This window comes from Monomorium pharaonis, chromosome 4 (assembly GCF_013373865.1).
Source record: "Monomorium pharaonis isolate MP-MQ-018 chromosome 4, ASM1337386v2, whole genome shotgun sequence".
Taxonomy (NCBI): domain Eukaryota; kingdom Metazoa; phylum Arthropoda; class Insecta; order Hymenoptera; family Formicidae; genus Monomorium; species Monomorium pharaonis.
In genome coordinates, this window is record NC_050470.1 from 4708049 (window position 1) to 4730424 (window position 22376).

The window sequence follows — 22376 nt, forward strand, 5'->3', positions numbered from 1 at the left end:
AGCGGACGTGCAGCAACGCGGGAATAATGAAATTGAGCAAATCGAGAAAAAACGTGCAATAATAGTGGCACCATAATATTTCGCAAGACAAATTGCACAATAATTAACATAAAAACCGGATATATAACAAAATTTTACTAATTGAAAAAAAATTAATATTAAAATTTTTGATGAAATGTTGCACAGTATTTATGCAAATATCAATAGGTATATTTTTCGTTCCGTAATAGCTAATATCAAATGACATCGAAACATTGAAAAAATAAAAATTAAAAATTAGAGTGATCCCAGAAATGTGTTTCGACATTTCATGATATTGGACGACATTTAATAATGACAAGCGCTATTCTATTTTTGCACAAGCTCGTTGATGCATTCGTAGTAATTTCCGGACCGCTTTAATTGCTCGCTGTTATTTTGCAAACTCGTTAACTACCTACACCAATAACACATTAATTACAGAGCTCAACGTTTCTCTCTCATTTTAATGATCGGTGACATTTTTGATTCTTTCGAGATTTCCACAGAGATTGTTTTTATTCAAATAGTACCAAATACAAAATTATCATGCTGCGATACACATCTGTGGAAACTCTTAAGGAATTAATTTGCTAAAATAAATTTGTTTTATTTATGCCCAAAAAAAAGAGAGGGCAGAGGAAAGAATTACATTATGTGTCGATATAGTGATAATTACGCATAAAAATGTGAATTAGATGCGGTAAAAAGTACAGAAAAATGATCATTATTTTAATAATTACATAAAGTTTTTTTCAATTTAAATAATTTCAGTAGCACCGTTTGAAAAACTTAATTTAAGTTGTTTCAAAGTAAAATGTACTTTTTTTGAAATAATCTGTAAAAGAGGAGTGTCAACTATCATTAAAAAATTAACAAAAATTTTGTTAATAAATTCGTATTATCTAACTTATGTCAATTTAATCTACTCAAAATAAAATTTTATATATTAAACTACTGGATAACTATCAATTACACAGGCACACAAAAAATAAAAAGTTGTCTGAATAGAATACTTCACTAAACTGTCTTTATGCATTTTGAGCCGCTGAATATAAATTCGGTATCAAAATTGCCCCATCACTCACTATTTTCCGCGTAGAGAACAATTATTGTAATTTTTAAGATTTTTAGGGTACCTTTTTTATATAAAAAAAAAAAAAGAAATGGTGAGTGATGGGGCAATTCTGACACCAAATTCGTGTTCAGCACGTCAAAAGACATAAAGATAGCCTAGTGGAGTATTCTGTTCAAAAATTTTTTATTTTTTGTGTGCCTGTGTTATTACAGTTGAGGTGTTTGTAAAAATTAAACAATGTTTCAATAAAAATTAATAAAACAGTGATATCATTTCAGTATAATTCAACTGAATAAATCATATATCATTAAAGTAAAATTATGTAATGCTTTAGACAATAATTTACAATCTAATATAAATTAAAAAAGATACAATAAAAAATGAACAGAAAAAGATATCAGTCCAAGTTTATTTAAAAGTATAAAAAAAGTAATATTAATATATGCATTTCTGTCTTTAATTATTATCTCGTTACTGACGGACAATTTTTAAATTTTCAATTTATTTCTTATAAAGATATATGTTACATTATATTTTTGTCAATTGTAAAATTTATTTATATACATTTCGCCGATCCAGAGCTGTCACGCATAAAGTTTAGTGTGACATTCCACTGTAGGGATAGCTTACGCGATTGTCGATATGATGATAGTAGTTGGATATAAGGGAAATCGGCAATTCGTTGATGCTACCGAGTAGACACAAAAACGAGAAAAACGAGCTCATAGCTCGCTATCGTTCAGATAGACCCTAATGCTTACGCAGGAAATTTGTGACCCATTGGACCGGACTCGCGAGGGTGCAAAGCAAATGTTTTCTTTCGATGTCCTCCCTAATGCACACATTTAAGTGTACTCGGTTCGATCTATAACGGTGACGGCCGCAAACTTGAAGCGCATCCTACCGGGACAATATTATCTCGAAAAATATTTAACAGCGATATTTGGGTTTCGATTTTATTTAATGTTACGTCCGCGGCGCGCGAAAAATATTCGGCAAATAAAATAGCACAATTGCTACAATGATATACAGACCGAGAGAGACCGGGAGAGACCGGTAAAGACGGGGAGAGACGGGGAGAGACCGGGAGAGACGGGGAGAGACCGGGGAGAGACCGGGAGAGACAGGGAGAGACGGGGAGAGACTGCGAGAGACTGGGAGAGATCGAGAAAGACGGGGAGAGACCGGGAGAGACGGGGAGAGACGGGGAGAGACCGGGAGAGACGGGGAGAGACGGGGAGAGACGGGGAGAGACCGGGAGAGACGGGGAGAGACGGGGAGAGACCGGGAAAGACGGGGAGAGACGGGGGGAGACCGGGAGAGACGGGAGAGACCGGGAGAGACCGGGAGAGACGGGGAAAGACCGGGAAAGACGGGGAGAGATCGGGAGAGACCGGGAGAGACGGGGAGAGACCGAGAGAGACCGGGAGAGACGGGAAGAGACCGGAAGAGACGGGGAGAGACGGAGAGAAACGGGGAAAGACTGGGAGAGACCGGGAGAGACGGGGAGAGACCGGGAGAGACGGGGAGAGACCGGGAGAGACGGGGACATTGGCTGCGGACTGCAGAATATAGCATCGAGAAATCAATTTTTGTAACAAAGGGATCACAATTTTTCGATAGTACATGCATTTTACTCGCAAATCTTTAGACTAATTTAGAGATTTTTTTTTCGGTAAAAATATGATATTTCACCATTTACATTTTTTTCCTTTAAACATTGTTAATTTATTAATCAATTTTACATATATAACATATAATAAACTTAATTATATTATTTTGTACATTCTATTTAAAAAGGATAAATTATTCGTAATTTTAATTAATATACTTATACTTGATGTATTTTTCACATTTTTAAATATATTTTTGTCAATTATGTAAAACTTCATTATATATCTCTTCGACAGATTTCTTCGAAGCGAAAATCGGATAAGAGGCTTGTAACATTATCGCGATCAGTGTGTGTGCAAGTATACCATCGCAAAAAGGAGAAAGTTCTACGCGTTCGAAGGAGCTTATTTAATCGCGATTGCTATCGATTTTCCGTACCAACTATACCTCAATGGCGCAGCTAGTCACGACAAGTCCGAGATCTCGCAGAAGCTGTGACGAAATTCCGACGATAAAACAGCGGGCTACGCCGATGGCTTCAATCATGTATAAAGTGATCGCAATGAACGTTTACAGTATTGAAAGGCTTGCTTCCACGGCGCGGACGTTATAACTCGTACCTTGCCATTAATATAATCTCCTATAGATCGTTTTAAAATTCCGTGCTGCGAAATGAAGGGAAGAAAGAGCCGAGCTGTTACTGGCGATCAATTCAATAGTATCGCTCGCGCCGCAAATTGATTTGCGATTAATCGTACCGCCGTAAAGTCCAAAAATATGATATTGCGCACACGTTTTATAATTTGTCGATATCCAACGTTAGTTTATATCTGATACATACTATGTTTTTTTCAGTCTCAATTTAAGCCTATTAATTTTGTAGAATTATTATTTGGAGTCTTTTTTGCAATTAATTAGATGTAAAGTAGGTATAAAGTCTAAAAACAGAATCTTATACACGCAAATCGTACTATTTGTTGTGTAAAATAAACTTATAAATTTGCATATTTTTTATTATTTAGTCCGAAACATTTGATTATCTCCAATTAGTTAGATTTCGAAAAAAAGATATTATCATTCATTTTTAATCTAAAATAATTATTTTATATATGTCCATTTTCGTATTTTACACGATTGTTATTTAAATATATCATTCGATAGATTTATTAATTAATCTTCTTAGATTAATAAAATCATTATAAAAAATATAAAATACTTATTATATATATGGATGTAATTTATAATATAAAATAAATTAATTTATTAATCATTTTGCTAAATTTATTAATAATTATTTTTATTCACTTTAACAATTGTTTAGAATTTTATGTTTATTATTATTATTACATTATGCCCGCTTGAAAAATAATAAAATGTCACGCCTACAATCATATTTTTATATATATTTATTACATATATTGTTAAAAATTTTTCTAAAATATCTATATTTCAAATTTAACTAAAAAATTATACAGCCATTAATGTCATTATAATTTTGTACATTTATCGTCATTAAATCTTTCAAAAGTACACATTTTTCTATTCTCAAGAAAAGTGTTATAACTGGTACAAACACTATTTCCCGCGCAAACACAAACGGCCTAACGCGCGATGGAAACGCGCGGAGGAAATCCGGTGCGTTCCCGGCGGAACGCGGAACGCGTGAATCCAGCGTGATCGCGTGCGATCCGTAATGAAAATTCCCGGCTGCATTGATATGCATCTACAAGATTCCGACTGCGCTCGACGCGCTCCCCGGCGTTCATTTCGTGCGATTTCAGGACTTTCCGCCGGAATCTCGTAAAAGCGAATTCTTCGCGATCACTGGCATCACCGTGCCACCCTCTCGGGACTGCATCCCCTTAATGCGCGAGAAAATCCATTTCGCAGATATAATATTCTGGGACAAGTTTTTCAGACCTGCTGCTCATTTTGTTTTTCACCGGCGAATTTGCGAAAAGAAAATTATTATCCAAATATAAGGAGCCCAAAACGCGCACACTGATGGTTTTAGAATTTATCTTAAATTACACTTTTTCTCAGAATTTCTAAATTAATTTTTAATGAAATCTAACACAAAATATATAAATCTTTTTATTTATTATTATTAATACATAATGTCTTTATATTTTATTAATGATTAATGCTGCCAAATATTTCGACTCGTAAATTCTCAATTTAAAAAAATCTAATTTTATTTAACTTTATTTAACTAAAATCAAATGAGAACATGGAATAAACGTACAATAAAAAACAACAGCAATTGTTTCGACAACAATCGGTCGTTGTTTGAGAAATATAAACATTTTGTTTACATTAAATAATAGTCATGCTTTTCCTGAAAGAATAATCGCCTGTGAAACTTGTTTTTAATGAATAGATTATATTTCGTTTGCCTCAGATAACACTCGAATTATTCGATAGCGATCGCAGAAAAATCGAGGAATTTTTGCTAATCGACCACGGGTTTTGTGTGGAGCATTTAATACGCAACTGATCAATTTATTTCAGAGAGTCACAATGTTTTCATTTAATAAAAAAGCTAACCGGATCAAAACACGACATCGAGGGCTGATAATTCCAATTTAAAAAAAAAAGCGCAATTGCAGAGCACTGAGGCGCGAAAAAAATAATTCGCCAGTATATATTCCGAGCATGCAAATCTCGTTTTTGCTGGCATCACCCGGTACACTCAAAACAATGAGTTTCGGGGAATCAACCCTCAAAAAACGAGCTCCCGCGATTAACTATAGCGCTTCTCTGGCTACAGTTGAAAACGAATATTGCTCGCGGGGCAGTAATTATATGAACGATTTCTGGAATCGGCAATTTATGATGAGCAAATAGTTCACTATAATTACTACTTTAAATCATTGTTTATCGCTATTATCACGTTATAGCGCGATGTAATCGTGTTTACCATAAATTCCTCCTATACAGTATCCGATCCAATTAATTTCGAGAATTGGCTAATTACTACACAAATTACACCGCTCTTCATCTCTCTCCTCGAATCGTATTACGGCGATATACAGGTTATCGATTACCAACGTTGCTGATTGGTAATTTCTGGTCTACATCAACCAAGAAAAAAATCGTTTTTCAATTTTTCTCTTACTAAATTATTTTAACAATTTCTATAATCAAAACTGCTATTTTCTCTTTCTCACCATCTCTTTTCTTCTTAATACGTGCAATGCAATTTTAAAAATAAATTTGGAGATATTGCTGTTTTTATTTATATTTTATTTGATATGGTGAAGGAAGACATTCTTTTTTAAGAAAGAGAAAATTATACATGTCTAGATTTAATCAAACGTCACAATAATTAACTACAGTTATTTATAACAATACGACATCGGTTTTATGCTATATGATAAAGCATTAAAGCATACGTTTTATCTTTCAAGTTTTATTAATGTACCAAGATTTTCGGTTCGGCCTTCCACCTGGAATATAAATTTACTTGGACGTTCCACCTCTTGCCAAAAAATAATTAAGACGTTCGATTAAGATATAAGATGCAAGTATAATTCATGTTTGACAACGCGCCGTATTCTCGTGGATGATTTTTAACGGCGATACAATACGCATATATCTCGCGCAACGTCAACGATTATGTATTATATGTTGGGTGGTGTCTTCGCGATCGCGATTGGCTGTAAATTATACGGTTGCACGACCGCATATGGCCACGCTGATTGCACTCGCCTCAAGTCCGTCCCGACGGATATGTTTAATTCTATACTCGATAATGCAGCATACATAATTAAATTGCCGAGTTTCACTGCTAATTAATAACTATTGTACCCGTGCACACTTGTTGTCATTAACACGTATCGTGTGTATATTCAGATGCGATTCAGGTTTCCAATAATGAAGTCTATTGTTTGTATTTTATAACTCTTCCGTCTTGTGCAAAGGTCAAATAATGGCAAATTTGATCTAGTAATATATGTCACTATTTCTAAATCTCTTAATAAATCTGAATAGATTTATTTATATATGGAAACAGAAAAGTTTCAGAAAAATAAAATGAAAGCAAAATATTTCTGTGATATTTTTGACATTCTTTTCTATTATAATTTTATTCACACTAATGTAAGTTTTTTTTACATTCCTTTTATTGAAAGAGACTTAGTTAAATAAAACAAAGCTTTTCTATCAGCGATTATCAGAAGATTGATTAGCGAAAGATCAATAGGCGAAGAAACGCCAGAAGGGAAAGTGCAATCATTATACCGGCTAGTTAAGAAGTTCTCCGACGACAACCCGATGGAAACTCGGAATCATTGTCAACTTATAACAACGTAATCATAAAGCCGATCCGCTAACGATCAGATCGTGTTTCTCGAGACGCCGGTTCGCGAACAATGAGATGTGGATTTTCTTTCTGGCCATAATCAAGCAATGAAATTGTGGTGGCTTGCCACAAAATCCGCGGATTATGTCGTCTATAAACTTTCACGACAGCTTTCCTTGTTTGGACACCGTCCCTCCCTCTATATCGGCCCTATTTCTATGCGTGGGTAGACCGTGGATTTGTTTCGCATCACCCTATCGCCGTATCGCGACGAATCGTCTGCGTTGCTATACGATTAAAGTAAAGCGGTACATTAAACATGCTATCGATGGAGAACGACCAGAGAAAACAACACTCTTATGTCGTGGATATTCTTATTAAAATGTTTTACGAATTAATATTTCACTTGATACATTATTTATCACTAATATAAATTCTACGAGGGAAAGTAATCGCCAATCACCACGGCAGATTTACTAGCAGGATATATTACTGAAAAATGCACATAATCAGCAGTTGATAAGTGGTAAGCAATAAAATCTATGTGTTACGAGATATTAACTACTATGTTACAATCATTTACATTTGCGCATAGCGTAATAAAAGATACATATCGAATCAAGGTACACATTTTACTCGGCACAATAACGTCCGTAATTTCATTCCTAGTTTCGTCGAAATCTCGTCGAGTCGTCTTATCGATGGCGGCACGGCTTATTACCCCTCGGATATTAGACGGGAGGCGATAACTTACTCGCGGCGAGGCTGGCTATCGGGCACTGTCACTGGTTCGCGGTGGTAGGATATTGTTTTTAGGCTGCGGTTTTGCTCCGCAGTCTCTCTCTACTTCCTCTCCCTCTCTTCTCCCACCCTCGTACTCTCCTGGGAAATTGGACCTGGAGCTGCGCAGGCAACGCTCGCTCGCCGCTCATTTATTACCGTTGCTTTACCTCTGGGTGGCCAAATTTACCAAACGCTGCGGTTCAGCCTCCGAATGCGCCCGCCGTGTACACCACCGCCGCGCCGTCGCGGTGGACGACGTCGTTCGACGTTACATGCTTGAAAAACTGAACGATGAATTGACGCGTTGCGCGTCGCCCGCCAGCTTACCTCCACAAGTCAGAAAATATTTCAGATTAACACATTCTTTTACTCGACTTTATGAAACGATGAATCAGAAATTGTGTCAATGAGCGTCCATCAATTTTTGTTAGATTTGAAATGCGTAATATCGGTTGTTAACGTTAAAGTATACTAAATAATAATGCAACTTTTTATAAAAAATACTGTACGTGGATATTAATCGATTACATCATTATTCAGTGAATAGTTAAATTCTTTAAATATATTAAGATTAAAATATGTTAAAAAACTGTGTAGTATATTTTGTTTATATCTGTATTAACAATATTGATTTAGAACAATCAAATTTCTTATTGAAAAAAATAATAGAAAAAATTTGATTAAAATGCATTGTACAAGTTAATTGTGATTTTATCCCTTAGAATAAAAAGTGGCACTTTCTTTATTCAATAAAGTAATCCGAAATATTGTTTTCGCAGTTTCGGTTTCAATGAGAGTTATTCGATTCTGACAAAGGGATGAAATCGATAAGTCCTTCTTTTCAAGGCTCTCTATTCTCTTTAAAAGAGAAAACGCACTGTCGTGTTGAAAACAAAACGACAAAATCTGAAGATAAAAGCGAATGGCAGATACGCGTACACCTTTCTTCGTGGAACAGTTTAAGTCAACGTGAAAATTCCTCAATACGATTTCTTTAGTCTTCGCCGTTTGTTCCGTTCATCATTTGTAAAGATAAAAGACGGAACAAACAGCGATCACCTCGGCGAACTTCGGTTCTTTCCGGTAAATCAGCTAGTCGGTTTTGAAGAACGAATAAAAAATGCGAACGGACAAGGAATAGAAGTCGAGACAAATTAAATTCATGATAAATGATTATTCGCTCTTTTGTATCTTTTTTTAAAATAAATATACGATACAAATGGTAAATTTACTTGAATGTACAAAATTTCGTAATATAGTTAATATTTATTACGCGTACTGTATCTATAATATTATGTTGCTTTACAAAACACTAAGAGCCGTGTTTTAATCTAATTTGACGTATGCATTTCAATTTTTCATATTTTTGACTTTATTTTGCCGAGTGTAATAACGAAAGGAAGACCTGCACGTATTTGTAACACTCTTCGAGGAATTCTCATCTAAAACGGAGAAATATCAAGAATCTCACAAAGGTGAAAACGTCGGCAGACACGGGAAAAATGTGCTCGCGCGGAGCTGCGGCGCGCGAAGATGAGAACATCAGCGATGTATCTTCATCGTCGCGTTTCCGCTCTTTCGCGAAGCTACTCTGTGTCTTCCAATCATGGAATCACGAAAAATAAGAAAGTGCAGCCAGGTCGGACGGGAAAACCTTTAGAGATGCATCTTGCTTATCAAGCGACAAATGCACACCTTTCATTTCCATTTACTCACATATGATTTATAATTTATTTTCATTTAATTTAATAAACCTAAAAGAATTTTCCTTTTCTATATACTTTTAGTAAATTAATTCTGAAAGCGGATTATATAAATATAATATTTATAAAACAAAACGAAATGTTCTACATTACTAAATATAATATTTAACGTCTGAAGGAAATCTGTAAAATAGTACAATAATACGGCTACCAATATATATCAATCATTAAAAAGTGAATGACTCATATCACTTTTTTCTTACACATAAATACGTCCGATAATTTTTGACATGCCACAGATCAATGCTGAAAAAAATAGGACACGAAATAACGAAGGAAATATCATGCGATTGTTTGCGGGATTGTTGGCAAATTCCAAAATATGTAGGAACAAGCTGTTCTTTGCTTGTGTGTATGCCATCGGGACTTGTGTGTTTATTCTCCTCTTTTCCATTGCATTTTATATATTCTCCTCGCGTGGCAGAACTGGACCGGGAAAATATGACGGTCGATAGAAGATGGACGCAACGCGAGTAACAAACCGGGTTCTCGAACACGAAGACGAACACAGCTGATATCGAGTAGATCGAAAAGCAACCAAATACACGCATGTTTAGTAGATATCTTGATGTAACTGACTATACTTTTTTTATGAAAAGCGAAGAGAAAGAAATATTTACACGGTTACTTCTGTAAAATCCAATAAAATATTTCTTTCCTTTTTATATTATATGTATCTTTTTATTGCGGAATACAATTTCAGATAAGACTAGCAAATTATGTTGTACAAAATGCATTGAAAAATAAAATACAATGTGTAGTTGCAAAAAAGTTTTCGTTAAAAAAATTAAAAATATAAAAAATGAACAACGATATATATTCAACTATCTTTGTTTTCTTTCTTTCAATTTTTAATCAATATTTTCGTAAAATTAATTCAAGTCTTTTTCTTTCACTCAATAACACGAAGAACAAAATTTGTTAATTTGATAAATTTTTCGACTTGATTAAATTTCTTCAGTTTAAGTAATTATGCATTTACTTAACTTAAACACATACATACATGCATATAAAAACTTGAACTTTTGATATGAATAGTTAAACTCAAGTATTTATATACCATAGATTTTAACAGAAATACATAATATTTTGAGCTAATAATTGAGCTAAAGAAATTTAATTTTTCAAGTTGAAAAATTCAGTCAAATTAATAACTTTTTTTTCAATGAAAAAATATTTTCATTACATTTTTACGAAAAGTTTGCGAGCACGAAAATAAAAAATGTGTGTTTGAAAAGCAAGATGTATTTCTAAAAATCTTGACCTAACTTAATCATATTTTATTTTTCGTAATTTTTCACATATTTTACTATTTTATTTTTATAATTTTCTATAAAAATAGCGAATCGAATTTCCAGTGAAATGAGAAGTTGACGTGCTCGATGCCGTTAATGCTTCGAAGCTTGAAACGAGCAGTTTCTGATTTATACCGCGTAGATCGAGCAAATGGAAGGTGTAGTAAAAAGTGCAGAGAAAATACAGCGACAGTGCACGGAACGCAGATATGAAATGCCTAGTTATGTTTCCTCTTATTAAAAATGACTGGTGAATTGCTGGTGCTACCTAATACACTTTTACATATATACATACGTAAAATTAGCTTAATCCTACGAAAAAAGAAAATCTTAAAACATAGATCTACGACTTTTTAATTCTCACATACTGTAGTTGTAATAAGTCAAACTAAGATAATTAATTAAATCTTAAAATGTATAGCTTCAAGAATTTGTGAGAGAGAAAATGTGAAAAAAAGATATGTGTTAAAATAAACCCAATAAAAACTACTTTATAGTTTTCTTGTCTAATAAATTTTACTACTTCCGAATTTTCTGTTTTATTAATACATACAAAACACAAGTTATTAAATAACGCAAATTATCTTGATTGCATTATGTATTTGAATTTTCTTTACATTTAAAGTTATTTACCTTCTATTTGAAGTGTTCCTGATTGTATGTAACTCAAATTATTCAAAGAGAGTACTTATACATAGCACTGGCAGTATTTTTTTGCGAGAACAAATCGGATACCATGTAGTAGATTCTCGTTAAGTAGAAAGAGGCTGACCTCTGGTCACGAGTTATTGAAGGGCTCGAACGCGAGAGGGTGGTACAAGAAAAAAATACAGCGACAGTTCACGAAACGTAGATAGCGGTCAACTTCACCTATCGCTCGTTCGTAGTCGCAGACCGTAACACGAGGAAGGGTGGTCGAGAAAGAGGTTTGGATCTATATTAGAAGGAAAAGAGAGAAGAAGGAGAAGAAAGAAAGAGAGAGAGAGAGAGAGAGAGAGCGTGTGTGTGTGTGTGCAAACCGAAGATTTGGCCTACGACGAGAGGGACAGCGAGCAGAAAATATACGACCTCATAATTCGCTTCTAAACATCGCTAATTGCACCGCTGACCCTCTAAATCTTTTGGAATGTTATCTGCTCGTTCGAAAATGATTCTTTCTCTTCTCGATCGCTCCTTCTTTTCTCTTTCGCTGTTCTAGCTTGTCTTAATGTATCTTGCTTGTATATCTCGCTCTTATATACTTAATATTAACTTCTAGCTCGTTTCTATTCTATTTTTCTTTCTTAGATGGCTGTGAAATGATTTTACCAAATGATTTTCGATGATAAAAAATGCGGCTACAATAACGGAATGAGATAATTTTGCCAATAATGATTCACACATGACACATAACGAAATGTTTTTACACGCGTAAGCTGAGTACACAATTTGCTTTATTGCTTTATTGTTATAGAACGTTAATATGCATCATAATAATAATTTCAAAAAAATTGTAATTTATTTTAAAAAATTAAATAATTATGTTTTTTTGTATATTATTAAGATATATTAACTTTCTAAAGAGTCGTAAACAAAACATTACTTAATTTTTATATTTTATACTTTTATTATCAATATAATTTTATAAATGCAGAATACCCACACAGAGACACACGCAGAAATAGAAAACTAAATACAGTAATATACCTAAAATTATATGTAAAAAAAAAATCAATAAAATAGGTCCAATGCATTGGATAATTATATTGGATGACTTCGAAAGTGCATCGGAGAATTAAATTATGAATCGACTGTTTTCAATAGAGTTGTCCTAAATTTCCTCCTCATAATCGCAAACTGTCGAATGTAACCGCGTGATTGGTCCACTATTACGAAATTGCAATATCAAATATTTAACATGGTACCACATTTAATTTGGTCTCTTACTAGCAAAAGCTATATTGAGATCATTTCATCGCAGACCGGATGTTTTTTAATAGAAAGAAACGATTTGCTCGATGTGAATTTTCGTCTCGTATCTGTACTAAAAAAATATGGGACAGGTTTCCATTCAAACGGCAATTATTAAATAAATTTTTTAAATTAAATAATGTAGATAGATGAAAAATAAACTTTAATTTTTGTTGTTTTGCTACGTCTGATGTTCGCCAAATGTACATTTGGTACTCATTCTTATTCTTATTATTCTTAAATTAGATTATATCATATTTCCATTTTTCTTTAAACGTTTATTATCGTTTGCAAAAATGTATATGAGTGTACATGATAACTAAATCTATATAATAAGTATTTGCGGTGTATTCGAATCTGTGGATTCGATAAATCCGAATGACTACGTAAATCAGTCATCTTTATAGGAAATTATAAATCTTTATTAATAATCCGGGCATGCCAACCTCTTTCCGAATATCACAATAAATCACATTTCAAATTTCTCGACTTGTTGGCACAAGAAGAGTCCGAAAAGACTAAAAGAGAATCACGTGAGGGAGGTGAGAGAAAAGAGAAACAGCTTTTCAATTCACTTTACGAGGCTGTCCCCTCTCTCCGAAAGAGATTTCTTTGTCTTATCGAGTCGTAATGAAATGCGAGCCAGAAAATTTCCCTAATGCTATGCGAATCATCACGACTGTCCTTTTCTAAATCAATACAACCAGATCCAACACACCTTATTTTTTCGACAAAATGTGGTAATTTGCGACTAGATATTTTAATTAGAATGTTGCAAACTGGAATGATGCTTTCCTAATTAGCATCACATGCGTAATAAAAAATACATAAATATAATATATATATAAAATTAGTTCATGTTAAGTTCGACGCAAAACAATTTTTGTATAAGAAATATTTTTTTCATACCATTTTCTGTTTAAAATCAAAATTTTCGTTATAATACAAATTTGTTAAATAATCAAAATTCAATTTTTATGTACAATTGTATTTACGTACATTGTATTATATATTGTATGTAAGGTAATCATTTTATATAATTTATAATATAAATTAGATTAGAAAGAGGGAGAGATCAAAAAACTAAAATTTTATTAAAAATACTCTTAGGAGTGGATATTTGTAAGACATGTTATTATTCCGCCTATGAGTCAGTAGTCAACAAATAAGTTTTTCTTCGTTTCTCCTTGAATCTTTTGCCATAAACGCACCAATTTTAGAGGGTAGTAAAGGAAGTTTGAAGGTAAGTGCAATTTTGCCACAGCAAGAGAAGCGAGTCGCTTTAAAAATAGCTTCCGTCGGAAGTGCATTTCGATTTCCCGCAAGTTTCCGAAGTCCGATCTTAACGTTACTTCTCGAAACTCTAGAGACGGAAACGTTACCGTATTTCGTTTTACGAATTTCGCCCGACAAGCCAAATGCGCTTTATATTCGTTTTTAACGGGCTCTCTTGAGCCGTCAAACGCCCGTCTATTGGAAGAAAATTCAATAAAACGGTCAAAAACATGTTTTGGCAGATGTGGAGGTCGGTATAACGATCTCTCTATATTGGATTTACATGTAAAAAAAGAAGTATCTACTTTTTATGGTAGTTATTTACTCACAGCATGCACCAGTTATTAAAAATCAATATTTTGTGAAAATTTATATTTACATTTTGCATATTTGTACTTTTGAAACGGAAGAATTGGATTTATCATATTTAATAATGAAATATATCACGGAGTAAGATATTGCATGGTGTTAAATTGACAACTTTATTGCATCGCGCATACAAATATATGTAGAAAATTTATCGTTTCCCTCGCCATCGAATTTCATTTCTTATCTCATCTTATTTAAAATGTATTTGCTATCAGTATTTTTAAATATTTGAACTATAATTCCTTTAGTACTAAACAGTGTAATATACAACAAAGTAATTCATTAAATTAATATTGTAATAATTTACTAAATTTCTATAAATGGTAATAAGGGGTTAAGATAAAGTAAAGAAATAATACTTCCGAAAAGACGATGCCTGATCTTCTGCCTTTCGGAAAGTCATGTTATGCGTAATGTCAAACATTTTCTTAGTTAAAAGGAAAAAGCGCGGCGCGACCGAAAGGATCGTCCAGATGATTTTTCTCTCGCGCAGGATGGCATTCGTCAGGAAACAGGATTTATCACAAGGCACGATCCTATACACACTCCACCCTGTGAGGTTTATTTTCCAAACGTGACTTAACCAAAACAAGCTCGGTACATTCCCATTCCTATCGTGTTCGTCTTTCAGTAGTGCGGCACACCGTATACGTATATTTGGAGAGGCTATTCAAGGGGCGCGCTGTTTTTGAAATGGAATCCGAAGCTGTCTGATGACGATGACGGTCGGAATTTTTAAGTAGTTGGTACAGCAATGCGAGCGTGGTATGATAGGTCTTATGGCACTGCGATGGATCACGCGCGGTTATATTTTCTAAAACCACTTACTGCAGTGAACAATAATATTCACTGTAAAGTTAAATAATAATGGAAATATCTTCGGCAAAGCATCAAAAATTTTTCAAAGAAAAATCAAATTATAATAATTTCTAAAACATATATATATATATATATATATATATATATAGATATATATATATATATATATATATACAGATCCTAATAACTGTAATTTGATATTTTTTTCGTAGTGACTAAATTTATTCTTTGTGTCAGATTTATCATTTAAAGTTAAATTAATTATTGTTTAATTCAATCTAATTTCTTATTGTATAATACAATGTCATTATACAATTTTTAGTTAACAAAATCAAAAGATCATAATTTTTTCAAAAATTAACTTGCTTATTGAGATTTGTTACTAAATATTAGCATAACTGTTACTGATAATTATTATCATTTTGAATGTTACTCTATAATTTAAATGTAACTTTTAAGTAAACTTTAAATTGAAGAAATTTAATAAATAATTCAGTTCCTACACAAAGTAACATGTTTGCACCATCGTAAATACGATATCAACAATATCGTATTTTCTGCATTATTATAAATAATTGTTTCAAAAAAAAAATAGAAATAAAAATCAGGCGAACAAGAAGAAAAACTTAATAATCCTATCGTTACAAAAAAATAATAGCTCGCAAACGAGTCGATCACTCGCCTTAATTGATGCTTGGATCAGAGTCAGCAACAATCGTTGTCAATTTATAATTTATAATCTCAATATAGTTCTCGTCACCAGATAGTTTTATTTGTCTCTTTTTATCTTCTTTTTCCACTCTTTCTCTGGTTCGCACATTTGCGTATAATGAACCCAATGCCTACTACACGCAGCAATCTTTTTAACATCGGATAATAGCTTTCATCCTTATCATGATATGCACAAAGAGCGATAGAATTCTTAACCAAGGAGTCTCAAACCGATCAGAGTAAGTTTATTAAGTAGTCTAGACATTTCATTTTCAAAAGTCCTCACCAATACATTGTTATGTTTTACGATATGTCTAATCTGATCTATATCCGAGTTTTAAAGAAGCATAATGCATTTATGTTCGAGTATAAAGTGCTTTATAAATTATTCGACATTCTTTCCTGTAGAAATCTGATTAATAACATTATAAAATAATGATCTTTAAAAACAGTTCAATTCTTGTAGTACGTAATCTTTAGAAAATAATCTTGAAATTTGATAAAACAATATAATCTTATACATTTCTAATAAACATCGTAATTTCTTAGAGTGTAATTCTCTTCTTACAATAATTTAATTTCTTACAAATATAATTACGTTTCTAAATTTAACAATTTAATTCTTAATATAAAATAACTTTTTTTCAACATGTAAGTAATTAAATAAAAGACTACAAATGCAGCTGTATAAGAATTTAAACATTTTAGTCTCTTTTGCATTAAAAACGTCCATTCTCGTTTTGCCAGTGCCGGATTGTCGCTACTCAGATTCAGTGCTCTGACTTAATTTGAGTAACCTTCATTAATCATATTATTTCTACCCCGCTGTCGTAGCAGAAATATAATATTTCCGAGACGGGTTCTCCACCGTCAGACCTCGGTGGGTCTTAACGAGCGACGACGCGCGCTCGACATCGTTTCGAACGGAAATATAAATGCACGCTACGCCATTCACCCCTTACGAGGTATTGTCGAGGTAATTGTCCATTTTTCCGGTCGAAGATTGACGTTCTAGTTATATGCAATGGGCACAAATCCTACCACTCACCCTTTAACAGATGACGAGTTAACCCTTATCTGAAGAATCAAAATGTCCATACTTTTTAGCATAAGAAGAAAATTATTATAAATGTTGCTTTCGTTCACTCGTAACTTAACAAATAAAAACTTTCCTTTCTAAGTTGTAATATGTACCAAACATTCTTATAGAAACTTTTATTTTTAAAAATTAAATAACATAAAAATTATGTTTAAAAACTTTTGTATACATATGTATTTATCTGTATGTAAAAAGTAGATAATAGATAATATATAGTAATATTGTAATCTCCCTCTGTATTTGTTTAAAAATATGTTGCAAGAAAATAAATTGATCAGAACAATTATATGCATATGATCCGAATAATCATTTTCAAAAGAAAATTAATCTTTCTTTATTAAGAGACTATAATTAAATCAAAGAAAATCTTAAAAATTTTATTAAAAACAGCAATAGATACAGTTATACATATATGTATATGTATAGTTTTTTAGTTATATGAAAATCCATATCAAGAAAATTATTATGATAATTTTTAAAAGAATTTTTAAACTTGATTAAATTTCTTCACTTCTATTTCATATATGTTAAAGTTATATTAAAGAACTAAAATAAAAAAATTTAATCAAGTTGAAAAATTTAGTCAAGTTGAACATTTTTTTCTTACAACATTATCTTTGGAAATCATCGCGACTATCTTTTGTCGATGTTTCCGGAACTTTTATTTATTCACTAGTGGCGACAATTTATATTTCACCAAATCATCCAGCGCGACTCATAACAAGTCAATTTCGATGTGGAATACTTACATAAGTGTACTCGCTGCGCGATCCAAGAATGGTGGGCGCTATTTGAGGAATTCCACTCGACTATCTTTAATCGCGCGAATTAATCGTCCGCAGCGAATACCTCAGAAACCTCCCCGCGACATTTATCGTCGCGCGCGGATATGACCGCACGAGCGTGAGTTGACATTCCTCTCGTGAGCGGCCGCGCTTTTTGCTCGCGATTCCCGCCTCCAACCGTCCCGCCTTTGCCCTACAGTACGCCAGGTGGAAATATCTTTTCGCGATTAGGCCGGCGGGCGACGTTGTCACGGCACGGCAATGGGAAACGTTATTCTTCATGTTTTCGCGATACGTTAACAGAAAACACGAGAGTTTCTAGCACGTACATATTATCGCGGGGCCAAGGGAGGGGAGGCTTTGTGGCCGTGCGGCTGCCATGTCGGACTGAGGGCGGCCTGAAACCTAATTGTTCAGATACACGCATTTCACTGCCGTCGCGACGCCACGCGCACACGCGCGTCAAATACAGGGTAATTCAACAGCAATGAACGAAAATGTGATTTATGCTTCTTATACCAAACATTATAGAAATAATAGACGTATAACAGATGTATTGAAATATTCGTAAAAAAGGTAAATAAAATAAAAATAATTACAGTACTATAAAGTTCTTAGTATGCAGGGCGAATTTTCTTTTAGAATTTCCTCAAAATTGTGAGATACTACAAATTTTACAAAGAATTTTATTATAATTTTAGTAAAATTTAATCAAATTATATTATATATTATAATAATACTTCATATTATATATAAAATAGTGTGCGTCTGATAACATTTTTCCACCAATATCCAAGTATACTCTAAAGTATTTATTTTAATGGAGAAAATATATACTCCAAAGACATATTCTAAATTTCTAATATCTAATATCTAAATTTCTATCTTTTATCTAGCATACATTAACGATACAACTATTCTTGAGAAGCACTGTAGTCGACACACGTCAATGACACACGCTCATTATTCCGTACGGGGTTTCGATCGAGCTGCACGAGCCAGCGGGATTGTTTTAATGAAACCATTTCCCTCTCAAACCCCCTCGGTCTTTCCCCTCTTCGCCCTCTTTCCTATCCCCGCGATGATGCAAAGGGAAAAGAATTTCCGATTGATGGCGCAGATAATGGAGCTGCCAAGACGTAAAGACCATCACGTCTGGCCGAAACGATATTCCGGGCAGGATAGCGAGGAAGGGCGGGGAACAGGGACAATGTCTCCAATTGACGGCAATTTCGCAAAAACGTGAAATTCTTTTATTATCTTCAGCACTGAATATCTCCCTCTGCACCTAGGTGGTTTTCGAACAGAATACGTGAAACGATAGCACACGCTCTAGAATTATCGGCCTGATTATCAATGATTGAGACCTTCAATCTATATTCGAATGTTTCCTATATCTTTCAATAGATCAAAGTTACAACGTTTAAATCCTCGTTATAAAGGTTAAACCTTCATGGAGAAAATAACCAGAAAAATAATATAAAACAATAAAAAATAAAAATAAAACACTGATGAACGATTATCTTTAACAACAAAAACTTCTATTACTCTTTTTGCATATGACATTTTGTCAAAGAGTCTGTTAATATAATAATATATTTTTTAAGACTTAATAAAAACAGATATGTGTATGTTGTCGCTAATTAATTACCACACACAAAATTTTTCCCTATTAATTATTTTATTAATTTTCTCTTTAATATAAAACAATCCTTTTTTAAAAAAGTTTGAATGTATAGAGTAATTAAAAAAACTATCTAGAGCACAAACATACTTCGTTCAAAATAATTTTATATAAACAGAAAGATATTAAAACATTACAAAACATCTATCAACATTCTATTATGTTATTTGTCGGTACGTGCGGATCAGCGTATTTTCCTAAAACAGCTAGTTAAAATTTTATCTTTGTCTGCGCAAAATTTTTTATTCTTTCTATTTTGAAATCGAGACATAATTTAGTTTTCGTACAAAAACTCACTGTTCGCAAATTAATTTTATCGCGCGAAATTTGATATGCATATATAAAAAACATACGCTATAGAAAAGATAAAGTAATATATACATATAATAGATAAAAATATCGCGAAAGATCTCTATCAGAAATTTATTAGCTTATGTTAGCTTGTGATAAAGCTCGTGATAAAACTTAAAAATTCATTATGAATTTAAAGATTCATTACATCACTCTATGGAACAATTAAACTTTCAAATATCTTTGTTAGTTCAAATTTTATAAAATTGGATTCTATATAATTGCGATTGTAATATCGTCGCGCCTGAATACTGCCATGTTTGTCTCCTCTCCAATGATACATACTCAATAGCAATATGTACATGTCAATTATCACATCAATGGTTCCCCTTAATCATTGAGGATATACCTAGCAATTGCCCAACATAGCAATATTAGTGCCCTTCGTCATCAAATATGTCACGAGTGTCATACGTTCTAATAGGTTTCAATAATCATAATTTAGATACCTGCCAAAGATGCTATATATAACCATGTACTTTTTTATTCAAATAGATATTAATATTATAACCTATATTCCTTAAATATTATATAAAAATATTTTTATATAAATGATTCAAACATATAAGGCACACATCAATAGTTATGTTTAATTATCTTATTTTAATTAGAAACTATTTAAGTTAATTATTTAATTACAAAACATTACTTATGTAACAATAAATTATTCTTTTGTAGGTATGGAAAACGGAGATCGCTTCTCAACTTGCAGAGATATGCACACTTTATTGCGGCGCTGTTACGCTGTCTTTATCTGAGGACTTAGACTCTTAGGTAACTATCTTAAACAAATGCTATTGCGCATTGCATGAAATGCGATTTACGTGATTCTATAATGAGCGATTGACATCGACGATTGACATCATGGTCCGCAAACCTAGATGTACAATTCGGAAACAGAATTTGATTGACCCTAAGTATACTTTTATTCAATCAGCGTTGTACCCCATTTACGATGTTCTTTGATTAGGATCCTGCCTCTGATGCGTTACAAGGGGTCGATCCCTCTAACGACTACTACAAATTACGACGTAGACGCATTCAGATTCGCAGTAGGAAAATCCCGCTTCGTCATGAAACAGTTCATGATACAGTAATCTATCTATAATCGCTTCAAATCTTCATCTATCATGTATCTATTCATATATCTGTTGAAAAGTTCTGAACTATTATAAATATTTTATTGTAATTGTAATTAATCATTATTTTTATGGCTGTATAAAAATGCAATACACTACATTATACTCAAATGTTTAATAGTTTATTTGTAAATTCTTAAATTTTATCTATTTAAAACAAATACGGAAGCCAATTGTTTACATCTTACGTAAAAATATTGTTTTCTAATTATATTCTATCTATAATATTATGCATATTGTTTTAAATATGCATAATATTATAAATAGAATATAATTAGAAAATAATAAAATATACAAAATATAATATAACTGTCAGCAGAAAAAAAATCTTTGACAAACGTTAATTGATGATTGATGGAATTTGTAATTGTTTGCCAAAAAAGTAACAAAAATCATGATAAAACTATATAAGATTTTCATTTATGACACCTGTTATTTATGCGACGCGACGTCGCGACGCTGACCAAGTCGGAGTGAAAAGTCGACTAGAGCAAAAGAAGAGTATAAAACGAGTCGCTAGGCAGTCTTATTTGCACAGCATGTATATTTAATTTACCTGTGCATATACATGTCTGTCGTTTTTCCATCCTCCAACCTACCTCGCGCTATGCCACCACTAACCTTCCCGACAGCTCGATGCGCAAAACTTTTAGGGATTGCGCGCGTTTGCCCGAATATATTTGCATGCTCCACTTTTCTCGCATTTTTATTCGCTGTCGGAAATTTGCGGTCCCCGAGCCGCGACCGGCCGTCATTGCGAGCTCTTGGTCGTGTAAATTTGCTGCGAAGACCTTACAGCCACTTTACACGGTTTTATTGTGAAATGCTCGTTCTAAATCAACGTAAATGAAAAATAATTTATGCAAACAGCATTTAAAAAAATACTTGCATTGGGTAACGACTTAAGTTATCTATTTTTCGTTCATATAAATCAAAGTAAATTAGATATTCTGTACCTAAATCGCACACATACGTATTATCATTTTGTGTGTATGTGTGTATTGCATATCGTATATATAAATAAAATAATAGATATATATGTACATATATATGTATAATTAAATCAAACACTGTCCTTTACAATTTCTTTTACAAATCTTATTTTTTATAATTTCTAACTAATTTCTCCATACATTTTTGTTAAGAGAATAATTCGAAATTTCAGGTGTTTTTCAAGTTTTACATGTATGCTATCTCTTCTTGTTAACAGAACGTATGCCATAATAATGCAATATTTTATTTTTACGCAAAGAAATCACTCACAATAATTTTTTTTTCACGAGACACCGAATCACTTGATAACGCGACACGTCGTCGGAGCGGCACGTTCGCATCTTAGT

At 32.9% G+C, this 22376-nt stretch overlaps 1 protein-coding gene and 1 long non-coding RNA gene across 5 annotated transcripts in view; one reads left to right on the plus strand and one right to left on the minus strand.

The window, feature by feature from the left end:
• LOC105838755 overlaps positions 1-22376 on the minus strand; it is a 194496-nt gene that overhangs the window by 133856 nt on the left and 38264 nt on the right. The window lies entirely within an intron of this gene.
• Positions 1-22376, plus strand: part of LOC105836884 (latrophilin Cirl) — a 425666-nt gene that overhangs the window by 42439 nt on the left and 360851 nt on the right. For 2 of the 3 annotated variants that reach the window (XM_036285518.1, XM_036285519.1), the window contains exon 2: positions 20576-20671. The exons of the other annotated variant lie outside the window; for it this stretch is intronic. The gene's annotated coding sequence lies outside the window, so the exon portion shown is untranslated. The remainder of the gene's footprint in view (positions 1-20575; positions 20672-22376) is intronic. 3 annotated transcript variants of the gene reach the window in all.